We start from the raw sequence: 12,625 nt of genomic DNA, 5'->3' as shown, positions 1-12,625 counted from the left end.
TATGCAAGACACAAATCTCAGTTTCATAAAATCTCACCACAACTCTATTAGTCACACATAGAACTAGAATAGTTATCAAGTTCTTGCTATGAGTTTCAAGAATCAAGATCCTCTTAGATTTCCTAGAAAGTAATACCATAGATTTTGCAGGATTAATTTTTGGTGTCAATCCACTTAGCCTATTTAAATAAGGCTCTCTCAAAAGAAACCATATGGTTCATTTCTTTATAGTGTTGCCCTCTATTTCAATATTATCTGTAAACAAGAAGTGACAAAATGATGTTGTGATGTTTTTAATTTTGAATTGTACTGTGCAAAATGAAAATAAGCAAGTAATCAAATTAACATGACTGAGTGGCTCTCATTGATGTTAGAGAACTCGCTTTATCGCTTAAATAGCATGGAAGCTAGGGGAAGCGAGTGGGGCCGCCCCAGAGGCTGAGGTGACAAAGGGTGGCATGAAGCGACTGCTTCTGTTCAAGAGGCAGAAGCGACTGAAACATACACTTCATTTATTTTCACAAAAAAAAAAAAATCGACTTTAAAGAGAAAAAATTAAACATCAGTTCTGCTCTTTGCCTTGGTCTGGGGTTTGCAGTCACGACTGATTTATCTTCTTTGATGCTCTCTGCCTCCTCATTATCGCTGCTTCTTTTTCTCTTTAAAGTCGATTTTTTTTTTTTGTGAAAATAAATGAAGTGCATGTTTCCAGTCGCTTCTGCCTCTTGAACAGAAGCAGTGGCTTCATACTGCACTTTGTCACCCTCAGCCTTCTGGGGCGGCCCCACTCGCTTCCCCTAGCTTCCATGCTATTTAAGCGATAAAGTGAGTTCTCTAAATAACAATGAGAGCCACTCAGCCGTTAGCTCTGATTACTGCTTATTTTCATTTTGCACAGTACAATTCAAAATTAAAAACATCACAACATCATTTTGTCACTTTTGTTTGGCAGATAATATTGAAATAGGAGGGCAACACTATAAAGAAATGAACCATATGGTTTCTTTTGAGAGAGCCTTTATTTAAATAGGCTAAGTGGATTGACACCAAAATTAATCCTGCAAAATCTATGGTATTATTTCTAGGAAAACGAAGAGGATCTTGATTCTTGAAACTCATAGCAAGAACTTGATAACTATTCTAGTTCTATGTGTGACTAATAGAGTTGTGGTAGATTTTATGAAACTGAGATTTGTGTCTTGCAGGGACTGTTTACAACCAACAGCAAAACCAATAAGTTAAAACCAAAAAGTTCAAAATAATGGAGTGTTCATAAATACATCGAGCGTAAATATTATGGCACGCAAAAGAACACATACAAGTTAGTTGACATGCATCAAGCTTGAAAAATAAATCAAGAAAGTAATGCTTAACTTATAGTTGTAGCTTCCCACATATATTCCAACTACTCTTCCTCGATATCCGCCCAAGAGTGTACCTACAATGGGCACATATTACAATCATGAACTAACACCTAATTATCTCGTAAATGAGCAGTGATGCTTCCCAACAAGTCGATGCTGGTAAAAAATAACTCAACTTCTCTCCAGCTTTGAGTCCTGCAACATTTTTACACCTCTTCTTTCCTCACTTTTTTTTGCCTTTTCACATTCACATGGACCTGCAAATTTCAGTTTATAATGTCAAACATAAAAATCGCTCGCATCCACTAACAAAAAAAAAAATACAACTTAAGAAAATAAAATACTTATTTCACTTCTCTGAGTGTCTTGCATCACTTCAGCTTCTTGAGCGAGGGGAACATCATCTTCCATTAGATCAAAACCAGGGGGCACAAGGCTATTATTCTGTACTAGCTCATTCGACAAAAAGCTACTGCTTTATTATTTTACTTTTGCCAATTGGAGTTATCTATCAACACTTAGAGCCCGTTTGATGGACTTATGACTTTTGACTTATAAGCCAAATCCATAAGTTAGGAATTCTAGCTTATGGCTTTTGGCTAAATTTGGTCATTTTAGCTTAAAAACAAGTGCTTAAAAAGCACTTTTATTTTACCCAAACACTACAAAAGTGCTTAAAAGCTATTTTGGCTTAAAAGCACCTAAAATAAGCCAATCCAAACAGGCTCTTAATCTAATGGAGCCCAAAGCTTTTAAGCTTTTCCCTCGTCTGCTTGCTAAGGCACCAGGTGGAATGTATGCATGCTTATTATTCTTGAAAGTTGATCCCATTCCAGAGTTTTGAAATTTTGATGGATTCATGTCAACCTAAAACAAAAAGAAGTCGAATATGTTTAAGCTAAACCCAAGAACCATACAATGACTATTAAAGAGACTTGGTGAAGTTTAGCAAGTTCAAGAACTATACAATGACTATTACAGAGAATATACAGGAACACAAACACGCTATACAGGGAAACAATCTAACACTACGTAAATTCCATCTGTACAAATAGTCAGAAGCACAATCAGACTCATAGATACACATTCAGAATAAAAGCATCATATTCTTATTATTTAACTCCTCAAACTCATCATCCTTTTTTTGCACGTCAAAATAATCACGAGGTTGAACCTTTCGTACAACATGCTAGCCTTTTACCTTTATATGATCAGTGCTTTTGAAAGCGCGAACCAGAAAACAGAGACAAGGACCTTCGCTTCGCTTAAAGTGTGATGCAAGAAGCAAAGCGCTCGCTTCATTGAAGACAAAAAACTGAAACAGAGAGAAGAAGAAATAGAATACATTTAAAACAGAGAGAAGAAAATACATATTAAGTATAAAATGGTAAATAAGTGTGTAGCATAGCTTTTAAGCCGAAGGAAACAAAAACTAAATGTAATCTCTAGCTGTTTGGATTACTTCTAGAAACTTGTTTCTAGTCCATGTATGAGAGGAAACAACGAAACCAAAAAATAAGCCAATGCCAGATTATCATCTAAGTACGATTACTGCAGTCGTTTAGTAAGAAATTGAAGAAACATAGCTTAAGAATACAGTGAACATGCCAAAATATCATTTTTCCATGTTCCGACTAATGAAAAAAATAGATTCTTGTTCAGTAATGCAGTAAGACTAAATGTAGTCTATAAGGTCCGATGAGGACGCAGTGGGTCATTAATTTATAGTTATATATCACGATTTTATCTACTCTTCAATTCTTCCTAGCTATCATGATTACTCTTACGAATCTCTGAGGCCAAAACTATAAAGTAGAAAGATTTATTTCTTTCGGCTAGATAAAAGAGCAAAAAGGGAATTAATAAAAAGACAACTCTATTTTTGAGAATCTAGATGCTTATATTTTGGAACGCAATAAAAAACTATTTTTCTGAATAGCAGCAAGGAGAAATTTAACAGTAAATTTGATTTTAGAGATGTTTTTCAGACAAAATGATCAATAAACTGTGCATTCTTTTATTGCTGATAGAACTCACTTGAGGTTGTCTCCTTAAAAAAATGTGACGGAAGCTCAGCTCGTGCTAAAGTGCACCATTTTATTAAAGAATATGACTCTAGCACTCCACTGAATATGTACCAACAATGCAGGGTCACACCGAAAATTTAAGTCATTCACTTATAGTGAGACAAAGCAAGTCCAGAAGTCCAAAAATCTTAAAATGTCTCATTCCTATGCTACAAATAATTTGCTTGATTGCTTTTCTGTTGGTAAAATAGCTCATAGAGCAAAAACAAAATGCACATTTTATAGTTAACCCAATATTACATAGAATAAAGCTATCTATTTAACTTTAACTTGCACATAAACAAAACAAAGATAAAGAAATAATCACATTAGGTGGAAGAAAGAACCTAAAAGATGTCACCTTTTCCATAAGAACTGAACAACAATTCTCTGAGATTGTGCAAAATTAAATAAAGCATAACAAACCATCACATGATTTGTTCCAACAAGCTATAAACTGAAAATATAATAATTCAGTGAAAAGCTAAAACTCCGTCATCAAGCAAATATCTAAAACTCAATAGATATACCTTTATATGATAGCACCCAACAAAAAGCAAATCACAGTTAAGCTTCCACCATCAGAATCACTGTTTTTGTGCTTTATTCCTCTAGGGTTCTAAATTTTGAAAAACTAATTAGAGAAAGACTTAAATTTTAAACTCATCATAAAGGAACACAGAAGTTAGTCCACGAAGAAGGAGAAAAAAAGAGAATAACACAAATCGAAAGCAGTGGATATGGAAATTGCACATTGAAATCGACCATGCCACAAATTCTTTCTAAGCACAAATTAAAAATACCTAAATTAGGATAATTGAAATCGATAAGATTCTTGAACACCAACACCACCAAAGCAGCACCAACATCCATATATCTAAGTGTGATCATAATCCTATTAATTTGAACCAAAATTAACATATAAAAAGGTAAAGTTTCGAATCATACCTTGAGAAGGAGCTCTAAGATGAACAATTGATGCCGACAGAGGTGACGAACAATTTTTCTTCTCCCATAAACGTACTGTAATTTTGCTTCTCTAGAACTTACTTTTGATAGCAGTTGCCGGTGGACCATGTTGGAGTTATTTTATTCTTCGGAACCGTGCGTGTGTTTTCATCGATGCATAATGTTTTATTTTGAGAGAGGGGGGCTGGGTTGGGGGAAAAGGAAAAAAAGAGGGAAAAAGTAGCGCCTATTTTTTATTGATTATAGTTTCAACGACGGGTTATTATGTGTTTTAACGACGGAATATTATCCCCTTGTTAATGTTAAGCTAAAAATTGGCTTTAATGACCGGAAAAAGTTTGTCGCATAATATATTTATAACGAATCGGATTCATGTCCCTTCGCTTAGAGAGTATTCGTTAAAAGTCATATTTCTTGTAGTGTTTATGCTATTTTTAGGTTTCCAAATTGTACTTGTTATAAATAACTATCCTTTTATCACAATTTGTGTGAAGATGTTCTAAGTACGAGAGTCAAAACACTTAATTTTCGATGTTAATTCGGATATAGATTCTTCAAATTTTTAACATAAAATTACATATTTGAAACATATATAAAAATAATGCATGTAAATATAGTTAATGATTCTAAATATTTTTAAAATGTTTGGAAAAAATCATAGTCAAATAAGAAATCATTTGACTTGCCAAATAATAACACTTTGACTTAAAAACGATGGAGGGAGTAACTTTTATTGCAGGTAACTTAATCTGATGGTTTAAAAATGTTTATCGACTATTGCACATAAGTTAAAACAAAACAAAATTTTAGAATCCTTTGTATATATATATATTTGGACGCATTAAACCTTTGACCTAGCTAAACTAACTTGACCCTCACACCTCTCCTTTGCCAACTACTCTGCTCTTCTGATAAATTCCTCTCTTTCCCTTCCATTAACCTTCAATATTCCACTAGTAGTGTTTCAAATATTCTACTAATTGGATTCGAAGCACATCTTTTGTTCTTTACTACTTAAATTGATTGTTACGTTCTTATAAAAAACGATAAATCCCTATATATAAGAGCCAAAACTGCTAAGGGATTCCATTATCTCATTGCGGTTAATGGCTCGTTGCAACATATTAATTTCCCTTACTTTAATTCTTCTAGTTTTAGTTTCTTATGCTCCTAGCTTTGAAGCAAGAATAAAGCTATTGAAGAATATGGAGGAGAAAAATATTGATCCTTCTCAAGATGCCAGTGTACTATTGAGTTCCCTTCCCAAAGGTCACGCGGTCCCTCCTTCTTCTTCAAGTAATAAAGGCCATGTGGAGCTTGATCGGAACGTGGAGTCAGTTCCTAGTCCTGGTATTGGAAATTGATGATAGAGGCGGATCCAGGATTTTAACACAGACGGGGCACTAAAGAAATGTGAGCTAGCTAGCTGCTCAATCAGTGCCCCTAAAGGCTACTAGTGTTCAGGGTGTCAAGTTAATTATTTAATCATTTTCAAGGTATACACACATACACATACAAGATTTTTGCTGAAGTTTACCAGGTCAGGTGACCCCTATATGTAGAGTAGGTTTGCCTCTGATTGATGAAGAGTAAGCTCTAAAATTGGTTACTTCTGGATTTAGCAGTTGGCTGCATATATGTATAGGCAGAGCATTTAGGACTTTTTTATGGGTTTAATTGGACCACTTGTTTTTCACTTGAAATATGTACAAATATGCGAAAAAACTTTGAAATGTATACACAAAAATATATAGTTAGATTCACACTAATTATTCCGCGATCACTAACTCTAGATCTTGAATTACGCTTTGTAATGTAGAAATACAAAATGTACCACATCTGACAATTTTGGAAGCCTCTCCTTGGTAAATACAGAGACATTATGCTAAACGTTACAATAAATATATGTATATTATTAATTTAGTTGTGGCTAGATGAGCTCTCTATTCAATGATGTAGTAGTGTAACCTGCCATGATCCCCACATTTTTTTGGTTAACTAAAAGTAATATATGTGATAATACTTTACAAATGCTGCATTTTAGTGGTTGGTTGAAACCACAGAAACGATCTTCATGAATTGCATGTGTCATTTTCATTTGAAAGGACCAAATCTAATTTCCTGCAATCACGTATGATGGAAATAATGAAAATTACGCATACCAAACCTTATAAAAGTATGCCAATTAATTAACGAAGTTCACAACAAACTTTGAAAGAAAATCCACTTGTTCATTTTGTACGAGATTGAGAATTTGAGATCGGAACTAAAATGAGGTGTTTTTCTTTAGTTTCTTCTAAAGAACCATACTGATGTAATAAAAAAAAAAAATCTACCTACATGCGCTATATGAGCCTGACCAATAGGTCACCAGCTCGAGCCGTGAAAGCAAATGTTTGCATCAGGGTAAACTGTACCCAGTGGCGAATCTAGGATTTTCACTCAGGGGTTTTTAAAAAAACAATAAAAGCTAAACATAAAAAAAATTGTCCCATTATCGAACCTTGGACACTAGAGAGAATTTTGAACACCCTGAACTGCTTGAGCTAACCTTTCTGATTTATTTAGGGTGTTCAAAACTTATATATGTACAAAAACACAGAAAATCTACCTTATATATACCGTGTAATTTTTTGGCGAGGGTGTTTGGGTTAACACCCTACCGGCCTACCCACCCTCTAAATCTGCCCCTGCTGTCTATATTACACCCCTTGAGGTGTGACCCTTCTCCACATCCTACGTGAACGCGGGATGCTCTGTTCTCTGTTCACCGGACTGCACTTTATATGAGCCTGACCAATGTCCCAGGCTAACGGACGTTTGGTCAGGCTTGACTAGTATATCACATGTAATACATGCGCTATATATTTGAATGTGCTGGCTTCCCTTTAATTAGGAATTCAGAATTTAGAGTTAGCGGGCTTAAAATGATTGTAATCTTATTATATGTATATTTGTATTTCTCTTTTTTGCGTATGATATGTAGTTCAAGACGAAAACAATTAATTCAGTTGAACCCACAAAATTTGTCCAAAATCCGCCTCTGGCGTCTAGTCCAACCATTGGAATTATGGTAGTACAAATTTCAACCAATGAATTAGACTGCCTTTGATTCACCAAGACACTCCATCTAAATTCTTTCATCAACAAAGATATATTTGACACGGAACAACACTTCGACCAACCCTGAACCCTAGATCCCTGTGAATCCTACATGGATTTCAGCCATCTGTTGGACATCAAGAATGCTTCTTCTTTGTTCACACTTTCCATATAAAATTCGGAAAATCTACATCCTTTGTTCACTTGAACTATTGAAACTTTGGGTACAAAAGAAAAGGCAAGACAATGTAGTAGCCAAATGTGCGTTGCCATTTCAGCAAATGTGTAAAAGAAATGTGTCTTTGGGTACTCACCAGAATAGTAAATTTCTTTGATCCAAATTTCCAAAAAGGGATCTTTCCATTTTGGGATGGATGAGTTTCAAGTACTTTGCGCGAAAAAATCTCACGAATGTTGACTTTGACTTCCTAGCAAAGAAATCTGCATGCGTAACATATCTCAATTCCAAGAATCTGTTGAAAAAATAACTTTTGTCATTTCGTCTGCTCTGTCATGGACTTGTTATAATGAGAGAAGTATGGATAGTTGAAATCATCAAATATCTCTTGACAAACAAATGATTCAAACGCGTAATATTTGTCATTTGGTTTTAAGAACATAGTACCAGGTTGAATAGACAAGGCTGCAACATCTAAATCCCACCCTGCATATTCCATTTCTCTACAGAGCAAAATCGATTTAATTGTTTGTCTAAGGAACATAGTAAAATGGTTGATGCTTAATTTTGACAGCTGAAGGTTGTCAATTAAACTCAATCTCTTTTCTAGCAACTTGTTCTCTTTATTAACCTCATCCAATTTCTTTCTGAGAAATATATTTTCCGAGTCTTTGAGTTTAAGTTGAAAATCCAACTTATTCCACATGATTCCGTACGTTGTCACAACACTCTTAAGCTCCTTAATTTCTGCTAAGATCCGAGTGGTCTTTGGAGAATAATGATCATCAAATTGATTCTTTGAGTAGCATTGTTTTAATTCAGACAAATTTTTCAGCTCGGACACGATAATCTCGTCAGCAGATAGAATAAAACCAGGATCGTATGGAGATTGAGAGAATTGTAACAGGGCATATGATGCTTTAATAGCTGAAATATTCGCGAATAGCTTGGCTAGAAAAGCTTCTAATGTAGCTGCTCGATTTTCATCTTCTTTGTCCACAAATGACTTGAATTGTGTTTTCTTCAACACATCATTATTCTTTGCTGCTTCGTTTTTGAACTTATCTTGAGATTTTGTATTTCGATTTCATCGTGTTACAGCTTGAACATGCAAAACCTTAGCAAAAGTGTGAGCCAATCTGCTCTTACTAGGGGTCATTGCAGATCGATTTACTGAATCCAACTAAAGGAAAAAAATCAAGATTTGCTGATAATATTAGATTAGAATATGTATGAATTGACGAATTTGATCATTTCAGCAAATTAAATACTGGTAGGATTTTGATCATACAAGCAGATGTAGTGATTAGATTTTGGGATTTTTTTTTTTTTTTTGAAAAGGGAATTGATTTCTAAATTTAATGTGCTGATTTTTCTTCCAAAATTTGCAGGGAGATTTCTTTTCGTACCAAAATTAAAGATTGATTTTCACAACTTATTTTTTAACTATGGTTAAGTGCTTGTTAAGTTAATTTAATCTAGTTCTATAAAAATTGAATAGGACAAGTGGCATCATCTAAATGTGTACTTCAAAAATGGTGTAACGATCCATTTGGTCGTTATGATACTTTTGGCCGTTTTACCCCTGTTGACCCTTTCCCGAGGTCATCGGCCGGTTTTAGTGTGACTTTTGGAAGTTTGAGTCTTAAAGTGAGAATTGTTTGACCCACAGTTGACTTTTGACTTTTGAGTAAACAGACTTTTTTACGAATTTCGTCGATTCCGAGAGGTCCGGATGATCGTTTGTGACTTGGTACTATGTTCGGTTCGGTTTCCAATGCATTTGGGAGCGTTTTGGGACTTGGGTTGGAAACTAGGTTTTAGGCCATTGGGTGTTGACTTGGTTAAATAGATCTCCGTTGGAAATTTTGAGGTCGCGGATGAATTCGTAGTGCGTTTTTATGTATGTATGTATGTATGTTTGTTTTGTATTTGTGGGTCTCGGGTGATAGTCGGGTTTCGGGTTGAGGATTGTCAACAACTAGAAAAATTTGGTGTTTGGTGTCCGCTGCAGCAGCACCAGACTCGCTGCAGCGGTCTCACTGTAGCATAAGAGAGGCCGTCGTAGCGAGCGAGGGGACTTTGTGATGAGGCGCCCGGGGATCGGTCCGTACTCTCGGCATAGCGTGCATGTTGCCACTATAGCGGCTAGGCGGGTTTGGGCGTGAGGTGCCGTAGCGGGCCCTTGGCCGCTGTGGTGAGCTTGCTACCGCAGGTGACCTTACTGCTGCAACGAGTGACGGGCAGTGTTTCTAGAATTTTCTTAAGTTAAAACCCTTACATTTCTCCTCATCACTTTCTAAGCACTCTTGAGGCGAATTAATCAACTTAAGAGCTGAAACTTCATGGAGGTAAGATCTATGACCCTTGAATCTATCATTTACATTCCTAGTTCGCTAATTCATGCTTAGAATTATTAGAATCAAAGTATAGAAGATGAGTTTTTATGATAATTTATTGAAATGAGTTTTAGACTTCCTAAATAGGAATTAATGATTAAATTGACTAGAATAAATATAGAAATTGATGAATTCATTGTTGCTAAGCTTAGTTCTTCCATTATTAATGATTAATTTGAGGATTAAAGAGTTAGGGTTTATACCCAAATTTTGGGGGTTTCACTTTAAATCCTAATTAGGCTTAATCTTGAGTTGATTTAGCAATTGATTAGTGGGTTTGATCACCTAGAGCATGAATTGCATGTTCCATCCTTCAATTTCCTGTTTTACCCTTGTGGGTCCGTTTCCCCAATTCATTGGATTATAATTTGACCTAATTAGAAGTATAGCAATATGGGTATTGTTATTCATGGTTTTTAATATAGAACTCGATTATGAATAGACTTTGAGTACTTAGAGGCGCTACGAAAAGGCAAGACCAAGGTTTGATTGTTCGAGGCTCTTTGGCATTCCTAGTAGGTTACGGCTTACCTTTTGGTTAGACTTCGGTTAGCGAATCATATGTAGAGTTAGTAATTGTTGGAGAAAGCATGTAAACCTTCGGGTATGAGGTTTGAGTTGCAATACTTGGGCTGGTATTATTGTTGACTATGGTTTGTCGCCTTATTGTGATCTATTGAGTTATTGCCTTATTGTGACTTGTTGTCTTGTCGCCTTGTGTTTGATGCTAGAATCGATGCTTAGAGTTGCCTTATGATTTGGATAGTGTACTTATCATTGTTGAGGTTGTTGGGAAGGATAGTAAGTTATGATATTGAAATTGTGATTGACATAGGTGTCCATGTGTGGCACGGTTGACTCCTATGTTCTTATTATTGGCATTGTTGTCATGCATACACTCATTTATACATATATTTGGGATCGGATTGCACGCCTCAACACTTACTTGGATCGAGTTGCATGTACCGCAACACTGACTGGGATCGGGTTGCACGTTTCACGGCATTGACTATTGGATTGGGCTGTGCGCCACATTAGGTACACGGACTTACCGGTCCCCCATGGGTCATGACTGTCGAGGGGAAGAGATATTTCCCCCCGAAGCGTGTGTGTATCACTGCATTTGCGTTGCATTCATCTCATATTTACATTGGTGTTGTATTTGGACTTGTTGATCCTTTGATGATATTTGGACTTGATAGCGATTCTTGATATTGTACTTCAGACTTATTGATCATTTGAGGAGATAGGTTAGATTTGGTACTGGAGTAGATACTTTTGGACTGCGTTGAGTTATATCTGTTTGTGAGCATGTCTATCTTTCAGTCTCTTCCTTATGCATATGTTATCTAACTATTTTCGGTCTATGATATCTACTCAGTACGTGTTGTTGTTCTTATTTTACCCTGCTGCATTCTTTTATGAGTGTAGAGTTTGTGACAGGTTCGACTTCCGCTCCTCGTGGCTGATTTTCGAGGAAGACTTGCAAGCTTTCTAGGCTGAGCATCTGATGGCCGCTACCCGAAGACTCTTTTATATTACTGTCTTTATTTCCTATTCAGATACATATTTGTTATTTTGAGACTTGTATTTCAAGACATGTCATTTAATGCTCTTGTATTATTCAGACCAGATAACGGGGATGTATTTGTGGTTTCCGCACTTTATTTATATTAGTATGATTTAGACTTATGATTCCGCTTTTGCTATATTTTTATTGTATGGAGTAGCGATTGGTTAAGGGTTCGCCTACCGAGGTAAGAAATGATAGGTGCCCACGCGACTTAGTAAAATTGGATCGTGACACTGGGAGTCCATTAATGATGGCCTCTGAATAAGGCTGCCACACAAACTATGATAGAAAGAACATAAAATTACATGATAATAAAAGAAACAAATTACGCATTGCGTAACTATTATATTAGAACGCCAATAACAAGCATAATTATGATAAAATACCTGACCATCTGTTAGGTTGTCCAAGACATCCCTACATATGGCTAGCACACCACGTGCCTCTTTTTCGCTGACTCTACGATGAGTCCACTTCCGTGTAAGAGCCGGGTGTGATTGAAGAGCCGTTTGTGGTGGCTGCATCGATATAATTCGCTCCCAAGCCCAGACCTATATTAAAAAAATTTAAAAAAATATAAAGATTATAACTATCAAATAAGACAACCAAATAAAATCACATAATTTTAAAAGTCACGTACCTGCAACAAGGAAATGAATCTACACACATTGCTGGCCTTGGACATTGAAGCGCGGCATAGAGAATTATACAAATATGACAATGCAATTTCTCCCCAAGCTTGTGTACTCATTATGTTAAGGTAACGCATGTCAAGCAAATAGTCAAAATTACTCTTGTCAACAGACTTACGGAAATATTGTGCCGCCACACAACCATAGCAAGTGCAACCTGACCCGCTTATGCACCTCAATTTCTATGATCTGATCTGTAATGGCATCTAAGTCGTTCATATATTCAACTAATTTACATACTCTCAACCTACTAACATCGTCAAAACAATCCTTAACAGGTGC

The 12,625-nt window shown here is 35.9% G+C and overlaps 1 long non-coding RNA gene and 1 pseudogene across 1 annotated transcript; both read right to left on the bottom strand.

Moving 5' to 3' along the window:
- Positions 1-879: 879 nt before the first annotated feature.
- LOC132042583 (uncharacterized) lies at positions 880-2,770 on the bottom strand. Its single transcript, XR_009411510.1, has 2 exons — positions 1,541-2,770; positions 880-1,438 (listed from the first exon to the last, which is right to left on the bottom strand). It is a non-coding gene; the product is annotated as an uncharacterized LOC132042583 (long non-coding RNA).
- A 4,772-nt stretch (positions 2,771-7,542) lies between these two features.
- LOC132042582 (protein GRAVITROPIC IN THE LIGHT 1-like) lies at positions 7,543-12,402 on the bottom strand (annotated as a pseudogene).
- Positions 12,403-12,625: the final 223 nt, after the last annotated feature.

This window comes from Lycium ferocissimum, unplaced genomic scaffold (genome assembly GCF_029784015.1).
Source record: "Lycium ferocissimum isolate CSIRO_LF1 unplaced genomic scaffold, AGI_CSIRO_Lferr_CH_V1 ctg16313, whole genome shotgun sequence".
Classification (NCBI taxonomy): Eukaryota; Viridiplantae; Streptophyta; class Magnoliopsida; order Solanales; family Solanaceae; genus Lycium; species Lycium ferocissimum.
The sequence above is the reverse complement of the archived record's forward strand: the minus strand, read 5'-3'. Positions and strand labels throughout refer to the sequence as shown.